Raw genomic sequence first — 8840 nt, 5'->3', positions numbered from 1 at the left:
TGCTTCTAAACTAATAAAAAAAATCTATTTATGTGAAAACTAGCTCTATAACTAGGGCTTAGTAGGATTCCATCCATATTTAAATTGTTAAATGAATGCATGAGCCTTTACATGTCTTAAAAAAAAGAAAGCATGAGAAAATAAGAAGAAGAAAGCCTTTAGATGTAGAAGAAAGCATGGAAAGTTCTAAATTTAGAACTAGCAGTTAACTATCAACACACCTTTAACTTCTTCAAAAAAAATTGGTGCACCTCTAAAAAATTGCACCTCAGAAGCTGTGCACCTGCGCACCTAGTGCACTTGCACACCTCAGAAGCAGGTTCAAAAATGCAAAATTTCACCAAGAGTCAAAACTGAAATTCTAGCTTCTGGGTTTTGTTCCCCTTCATACCAGAGCTATGTTTGAGTATTTGCTCTTGAATTTCTCAATAATCTCAGTAACTTGAGCTACATCTAGAAAATATAAGGCTTTGTATTTTTCCTTCACTTTCTACCTATAGTTGCCCACCTTGATGTGAGTCTCTGCAAAATCTCTCAGTTTCACATCTAAATCTAGTAATGCTTCTTCAGTCCTAAATGCTTGTCTAATATCATCATAATTAGAAGCTTCTTCAAAATTTTTCCAAAACTATTTGATGACTACCTCTACAATCACCAATTTATCCCTTGAATCATCTTCAAAAATATCTAAACACACATCACTATAATGTTTCTCTACCTTCAAATTTTGTTGTAGGGTTTAATCCTTGAACTTATGAATATTCATGTGTAATGTCTCCATTACTTTATTGCCTTCCACAATCTTCTCTATCCAATCATCAATTTTATCTAACTCATTCGCTATATATACCTCCATTAACATCCAATACCTTTGACCTTTGATTGACTATAGTGCTTGCAGGTCCTTGCCCTAGGTATGTAATTCGTCCATCAAACCAAAATCCTGATTCAAAATGGCCACCAGCTTATCTACATTATTTTGCATATGGTGTAGCAGCTTAAGATTTCCATGTATAATCTACACACCTTTTTCTTCAAAACTTTCTCACCATTGCTGACAAGCTTTCAAAAATGGGTCTAATTTTACCATCTCCTTATCTCTTTTCTCCAATTTTGCATTCAAAGTCTCCTCGAGGTTTTTAGGATCTAAGGGACCAAAAACTTCATTTAGATATCCTTTTAGGATCTCATTCTATTTTCAAAGTGTTATCAATTCTATGTCATCCTATTCTAAGTTCCTAAACACTTCTTTAATCCCAATTGTTACCATCAACTTGATAGTGTCCAACGTGGGTTTTCCAGGCACAACTTCCCTAATCCAATAATCTTTTGGATTCAATTCTTCAATATCTACATGTGGGGAGGTATAGTAACATGAGAAAATAAGTCTTGGTTCTAATCACTCATTATGAAAGTGAATGCTCATGCATCTTTTGGTGGTGAATCAGGTTTCCTAAGAACTTCAATCAATTCTCTCATTGTTTCTTCCTCAGAATCATATCATTGCCTTTTGTTTCTAATCACCTCCTTTCTCAACCATCTCAGAATATGTTCCATTAGAGATTTTCCTTTTGATGATGAAGGATTTTGATCTTCTATTCTCTTACCCTTATCACTTGTCTCTGAAGTCTTCTCCTTTTGTGAGAGATGCACATCAGGAGTCTCTATATCTATTGAGTCCATAGTTCTCACCTTTGTGCCTTCAAAAGTCTACTAAGGTTGTGTAGATGCTTAAAATCATCCCTAAACACTATATTAATTAATTTTAATATTTTTTGTGACATTATAATTAATTATTAATTAATTAATTAATTATATTGTTCACATTCTTTTACTTATTTAATTATATTAATTAATTAAATAAGTTCATTCTCTTAAGTATTTAAATTTAATTTAAATACTCCTAGCTCTAGTGTATTAAATTAATTTAACACATGATCCTCCATGTCTCCCCCTTTTTAAATAAATTTTATTTATTTAAATCCTCACACTCCATTAATTCTTCTAAACCCATGATTAAATTAAATTTTATTTAATTTAGTCTTAAACTTAACCTAGAGCCTAGTCTACACACATCATTTTCATTCTTTTAAGCCTATTTTTTCTCTAATCTCACTTAATCATTCCTAATTATCTCCCTTATCCCCCTCATTAGCTTAAGAGTGTGCTCACACATGTGTGAGATGGCATGCCTACACACTCTTGTCTCCCACTCTTCTTCTCAAGTTTGCTCACACATGTGTGAGCAAACTTTGAATTCTTGACCATTTGCATGGCTTGCATGTCACCTTATGTGGCACTTACTTGGATGCCACCTCACCAAGCCCTCCCTCAAGCCTATAAATAGAGGGCTTGTCTCAAGCATTTGACATCTCCCATTACTGCATTGTTATCATGTTGGTTTGAGATTTGAGCTTGCATCCATAGTTTGAGCTTTCATAGTAGTTTGAGCTTGCATTGGTAGAGTTTTCATAGTGATTTTGTAAGTTCATACTAACAATTTGGTAGTTGATTTAGTTTACATCATGCATTGTTAATCTAGTTTTTACATGCATTTGTAACTTCATTTTAGCTTGCATTTTTATCATAGTTTGCATATCTAGTTAGTTCTTTCATTGCATATCATATTCATCCTTAAATGCCTTCAAGAATGGCTCTCTCCATAACCATTTCTTGAGGTATTCCTCATCTCATTTAGCCTAGGTTCATATTGCATTTGCACTCACATTTGCATAATCATTCAAGAGATTCATACTTTTTTTTTGTTTAGGAGAGCACACCAAACATACCCCCATCTTAACACACCAACAAGGCCTCTTATGGGTGCCTTTGTTGAGCTGTAGAGGTGGCTGGAAGATTGGGTTTGTTAGTTGCTTAGGGTTGCAAAAGTCAAGTAAGTATTAGTTGGTATTTATTCCTTTCTTTTGTATGAATGTTTGATGCATTTTGAAAATTTTAAACTAGTGCTTGTTTGTTAACCCATGCTTCTTGCAGGACTCATTTTCTAGCACACATTGTTGGCACGCCCGATGGGACCCAAATCCCTGGTTTCATTTCAAAATTTTGCAAACAACCTTGGTTCAGTCGTAAAATATCGCATTGTCGTCTTCGCAAGCCGTAGTGTCGTCTGCGCAGATCAGTGTTTCTACAGACTAGCATCTATGCAAATTAGCGTCTCCGCAGACTAGCATCTGTGTTATTTAGCATTTTCGCAGTAGTTTCAAACAATACTCTTATTTTAGTTCTGTCATCTCCATTTTTAGTTTTTTCATCTGTGTTTTTTTCTTTGTCATCCCCGAGGTGAGCTCTGTCATCTCCGAGGTCTGTTTTGTCATCTCTAAGGTCTGTTTTGTCATCTCTGACGTCTTTTTTGTCATCTTCGAGGTCAATTTTGTTGTCTTTGAGGTTTTTTCTGTGATCTTTGAGGTTTGTTCTGTCGTCTACAAAGCTAGTTTTTCGTCTTTATAATTTGGCATCTATGTGTTTCGTCGTCTGCGCATTTTGGCATCTGTGCCTCTATTTTGGCGTCTCCACATTCTACCAAAATTGTTCAATTTTTAAAAATAATTTTCACTAACTGATCAACTTGTAGGTTTTAACTAATGATTTTCATGTAGAGAAGTAATCTTAAAAATATAAAAAATAAAACCAATAGTGATTTTAATCACTAAAGGAGATTTGTAGTGATTGTTATCACTTAAAAACTTAATGGCTAATTGACTTGTATGGATTAAGCACTTTTATTTGAATGCATGAATGTTTAGATTAGCCCACATTTAGACTTTGGTGCTTAAAATGGACATGAATGTTTAGATCAGCCCACATTTGGACTTTGGTGCTTAAAATAGACATGAATGTTTAGATTAGCCCACATTTGGACTTTGGTGTTTAAAAAGGACATGAATGTTTAGGGTAGAAGACACCTTTAGATTTGGTGCTTAAAAAAAATTCACACCATCTTAAATGCTTTAAAAGATAATGGACATGTATGCTTAGGCTAGACAATATTTGGAATTGGTGCTTAAAATGGACATGTATGCTTAGGCTAGATCACATTTGAGTTTGGTGCTTAAAATGAAGTCATACACTCTTGAATGCCCTAAAGTAAATTGACTTTATTTCTTGCATTTTTCTTTTCAACATTTTATTTTCACACACTCACTTTACTTTCTTGTTGATGAACCCCTATTTTCATTTATGTTGGCACTATTTCAAGTTGGAAAGAACCTTGCATGTTTTAATCACGAGTGTCTTCAAGTAGATAGAAAACTTAAAGCTTCATTGGGAAAGAATGTGTCTTTTAAACCCCAAGACCACTTACGTATTCTCTCCCCTCGCGCCTTTGGGCGATCTTGGGTGCACAAGAAATAAGTGATTTTGTTTTTTATTTTTAGGAGGCCTTCTTGGGGATTTCATCACCCCTTGGGATGACCTCAACTCCAGTGTTCTGGTGGAGTATAAAAATTGGGAGGTGAATCAAAAGACACCTCTCTTGGAAGTAGAATATTGTCACTCTTGGCTAAGCTCCAAAGAACTTTATACCTTTGGAAAGTGGAGGAGATTTGGGTTACCATCTCCCCCTATTTGTGTGGTAGTATTTCCTTTTATCTACAGATTTGGGCCTCATGTACCTTGTGTATATCGAGGACTCCCTCTAGATAAGCCTTGTTTATCCTAGAGATAACCTTATTAGGGTTGTTGGCGTGTTCAACGTGCTTGTTCAAACATTCAAAAACCAAAGCCAAAACATCAAACAAGTTCTAAAATGAGTGAAATTGTGAGGTAATGTTTAATTGAGTGAGATAGGTTAAGTGAGGTCTTCTTGATTCACGGTTACTTTTGGTAGTTTGCATTTTGGTTGAGTCTAGTCACTCTGAATTTGGGTTTTATTTTATTCTTGCCATGACCGATAAAGTCAACTAAGTCAAACATAAGAAAGTGAGATTGTCCAAACCACCTATCTACAAGGAAAGGAAGAACCTAGCATACGGTGACAAACAATTTCGATACGTTATCAAAGACATTAAAAAAGAAGAAGCTACACAAGACCGTTATGATAGAATTGAATACAATGGAAAACTTCGAAACTAGTCTATTTTCCCAGGAGTGAACCCAAGGTTTTTATTTCTAGTAAACAAGGATTGAGATAGCCGCATTAGTGACCACAACCATATCTTCCTCCATCTTTCCAAACTCCTAGTCTTCCACCTTCAAATTTTCTTCTAGAGAGCTTAAACCTTAAAACATCTTTTGACAATACAACACTAGACCTTTCATCTATAAGCAAACATTTATCCTAATCACACTTACTTATTTGGGATCACAAGTCTATCTCCGTATAATAAGCAATCAATTTTGTGTCCTATCTTGCCTATAAGATCACTTGGCTATCTTTGGTAGGAAAAAATACTACTATCCTCTAATCAATCTTTGTTTGCTAAACCAAGGTCTTTTGTTCAAACTTGGGTAGTTGACCCTTTAATCACATAAGGTTAATAGCTCTTATCCTCATTTTCTTTTTCTTCCATAATTTTCCACCCATTGGCTTGATCACTCTTGTATGGTAGACACATGATCAAGAAGGTTCACATTTAATCCCATGTAACATTTGTGGGAATCATTGAGGCAATCAGAGATGTAGAATCCTTTTCCTCCACTCACAACTTCATTAGGGAATACAATTCCCTCTAGTTCGAACCTTGGTATACCTAACTCAACATCCACATGAGAACCAAAAGATCCCTTCCATAACACAACTTTGGGGGATAATGATGAATAAATATACCAAGATGAAGATCTTATTGACCCTAACGATGTACCTAGTGATGTCGGGACATTCCTTGCAGAACCCTACAATGTGGAAATGATGGAAAAATCCATTAGGTCAAAGAAAACTAAGATATTCCTAAACTTGGTCAAGGATGGTGTTAATGTTCCCCCAAGCTTTGATGAGAACACTTTGTTTAGACAAATTACAAAAGGTGGTGCACCCGTGTTGCCCACTTCAAATGCAGCTCCGACTTCTAGCAAAGGGAAAGAAACCATGGTGATAACTAGTTCTATGCCTACATCTAGCACTTCAACACAACCTACATTTCAATTGAGTGTAAAACATATTCAATAGATCATTAGTACCATGCCCAATGTTACCACACATGCTAGTATTCCACAATCTACCTTGACAACTTCAACTGTGGGATGCTTAGGCATTGGACAAGTGCCTACTCAACCAATGGCAATTTTGACACAACCAATGCACTCTATTTATTTACAAGTGCCAACCACTATGGTAAAGACATTCGTGCCAATTCTAACAATTGCATATCAATGCATTGGCCAAAGTGGAGTACCTCCACCACCTCATACTACCCACAATTTAGGAGGTGGATTTGTGAACACCCAACAATCATAAGTGCAACCTAATCAAGATTTGGCTCAACAATTCCAAGAATTGTGAAATTTGGTCCTTAACATGAACAACAAAGGGGTGAAGGATGCATCTTCTGAGGAAATTTGTCCTTTTCCATTTGATAAATCCATTAATATGGTGCCATTTCCAACCGGTTTTGAAATACCTAAATTTGACAAGTATACGGGAGAGACATGCCCCATCACCCATCTCAAGAAATTTTCCATTTTGTGCCAAGAGGTAGCCTACAGTGATGACTATCTTAAAAGACTCTTTTCACGAAGTCTTGGAGGCCCCACACTTGAGTGGTTAATGAATTTACCTAAGGGCTCATTTACTTCTTTCAATGATTTGACAAGCAAGTTTATAGCACAATACTCTTACAACATTGAACATCATGCCTCATTGAGTGACTTGTGCAACACAAAACAATGAAATGGAGAAATTTTTGCCAACTTCCTACAAAGGTGGAGACATCTTGCTAATTGTATGCCATATAAAATTGAGGATTCCCATCTTGTGGATATATTTATCAAGAACTTGATACCCGAAATGTCCTTCCACATGAAAATGGCTAGCCCCAAAGACTTTTCTACTTTAGTCAAAAAGGGCAAGAATATTGAAAATGGACTTTTGGAAAAAGGTACCATCAAACATTATAATTCATCATCCTCCAACAATGAGTCAAACAACAATAGCAAACCCAAATTCTGCTCCAAGAATAAGGATGTTACACATGATGGTGTTACTGATGTCAAAAACCTTCAAGGAGGGAACAACAATAACTACCACAATCGAAACAACAACCATTCAAATCATGACAATCAAAGCAATCAACAATCTAGAAATCCAACACAATTCTTTCCATGCAACAACTACAATCATGACTATGATCGAAATAGAAAGTTCACTAACTTTCGTGAACCTTTGGAGACCATCTTTCAAAAATTAGTAGATCACAACTTGATGGCATTTCCTAACACATGTCCTTTTGATGAAAATCAACCAAAGTCAAAGTGGTATAGGAAAAATGAATATTGTAAATACCACCGTATCAAAGGACATGACACCAACAAATGTATCAAGCTCAAAGCTTTTATCCAAAATTTTGTTGATGATGGGGAAATTGAAGTAGAAGGAGGTCCAACTTCTAAAAATGCTAAATTGAAGATATTTCAAAAACCATTTCCTGATCACAACAATGATAATAACAATACCAATCATCCGAATCAAGCATCCACATCGAATGCATTACCTTATGATTATTCTACTAACCACATCTCATGGTTTGACTCCTTATGTGGTCACATTGAAGAATAAGATGCTCATGTGAATACCTTTGTCTTGCAAGTGGCTGATTGTGATGCCACCACTCGATGGGGGAGACTCACTTTGCAAGCTGCCGCTCCCAATAACACTAATCCAACAATACCACATACGCCTACTATGCCATCCACCTCACAAAGGCCTGCTTCTTGCTATGATGTGTTGTCCCAACTAGATAAGACTCCTGCACAAATCTCCATTCTTGAGCTTCTTACCACATCACCCATCCATAAAGAGATCTTGCAGAAGGCTCTTTTAGAGTCTCGTGTTCCTAAAAATATTAATGCTTCCCAATTTACTGCTATGATTGGAAACCTTGCTACTTAACAACACCTTGTCTTTATACATAAAGATTTCCAGGGTCCTGATCCCCACCATAATTTTTTGCTCCACATTGAAGTCCTTATATAGTGACATAAGATTAAAAGAGTCCTTATAGACAATGAATCCAGTTTGAACCTTTATACATTGAAAATGATTCATTTCTTGGGACTACCAGAAGATCTCCTAGATGTTAATAAAAGTATCACAATAAAAGCATATGATGAAAGAGAAATAGAATCAAAAGGAGTCATCATGTTGCCTCTAAAGGTGGGACCAGCCATCATAAATATTGAATGCCATGTCTTAGACTTGGATTTGCCATATAACATCTTGCTTGGTAGACCATGGATACATACACTGAAGGCGATCCCATCCACCTATCATCAATGCTTGAAATTACCCCAACAAGGAAGAGAGATCACAATCCTAGGGGATCCCACTCCTTTTGAATTTTGTAAAAGATTGGAAGGTGCACCAATGAATTTTTGTCCAATAAGTGAGTTTGCCAAAGTTGTACCTAAATCTCTCACCATAACAGAACCACCTTCCACAACAGTACCAGAATTAGCTAATGAGGATTCAAGCTCCCACAAGGGAAAAGAGAAGGTTGTAGATACTAAAATTAACACCAAAGGAAAAAAGGTTACTTTTGCTGATTTAGGAATGGGAGAGTATAAGTTTGAAAATTCCTTGTGCGTGGGACAAGTACCACTGTCCCCTCATTCCTTTGGAAAACCTTCTCAATTGTCACCTTCTACTAATAAGGAAACCATGCAAGTTA

Source organism: Cupressus sempervirens, chromosome 2, assembly GCF_028749045.1.
Source record: "Cupressus sempervirens isolate cs-2001-9-10 chromosome 2, ASM2874904v1, whole genome shotgun sequence".
Taxonomy (NCBI): domain Eukaryota; kingdom Viridiplantae; phylum Streptophyta; class Pinopsida; order Cupressales; family Cupressaceae; genus Cupressus; species Cupressus sempervirens.
The sequence above is the reverse complement of the archived record's forward strand: the minus strand, read 5'-3'. Positions refer to the sequence as shown.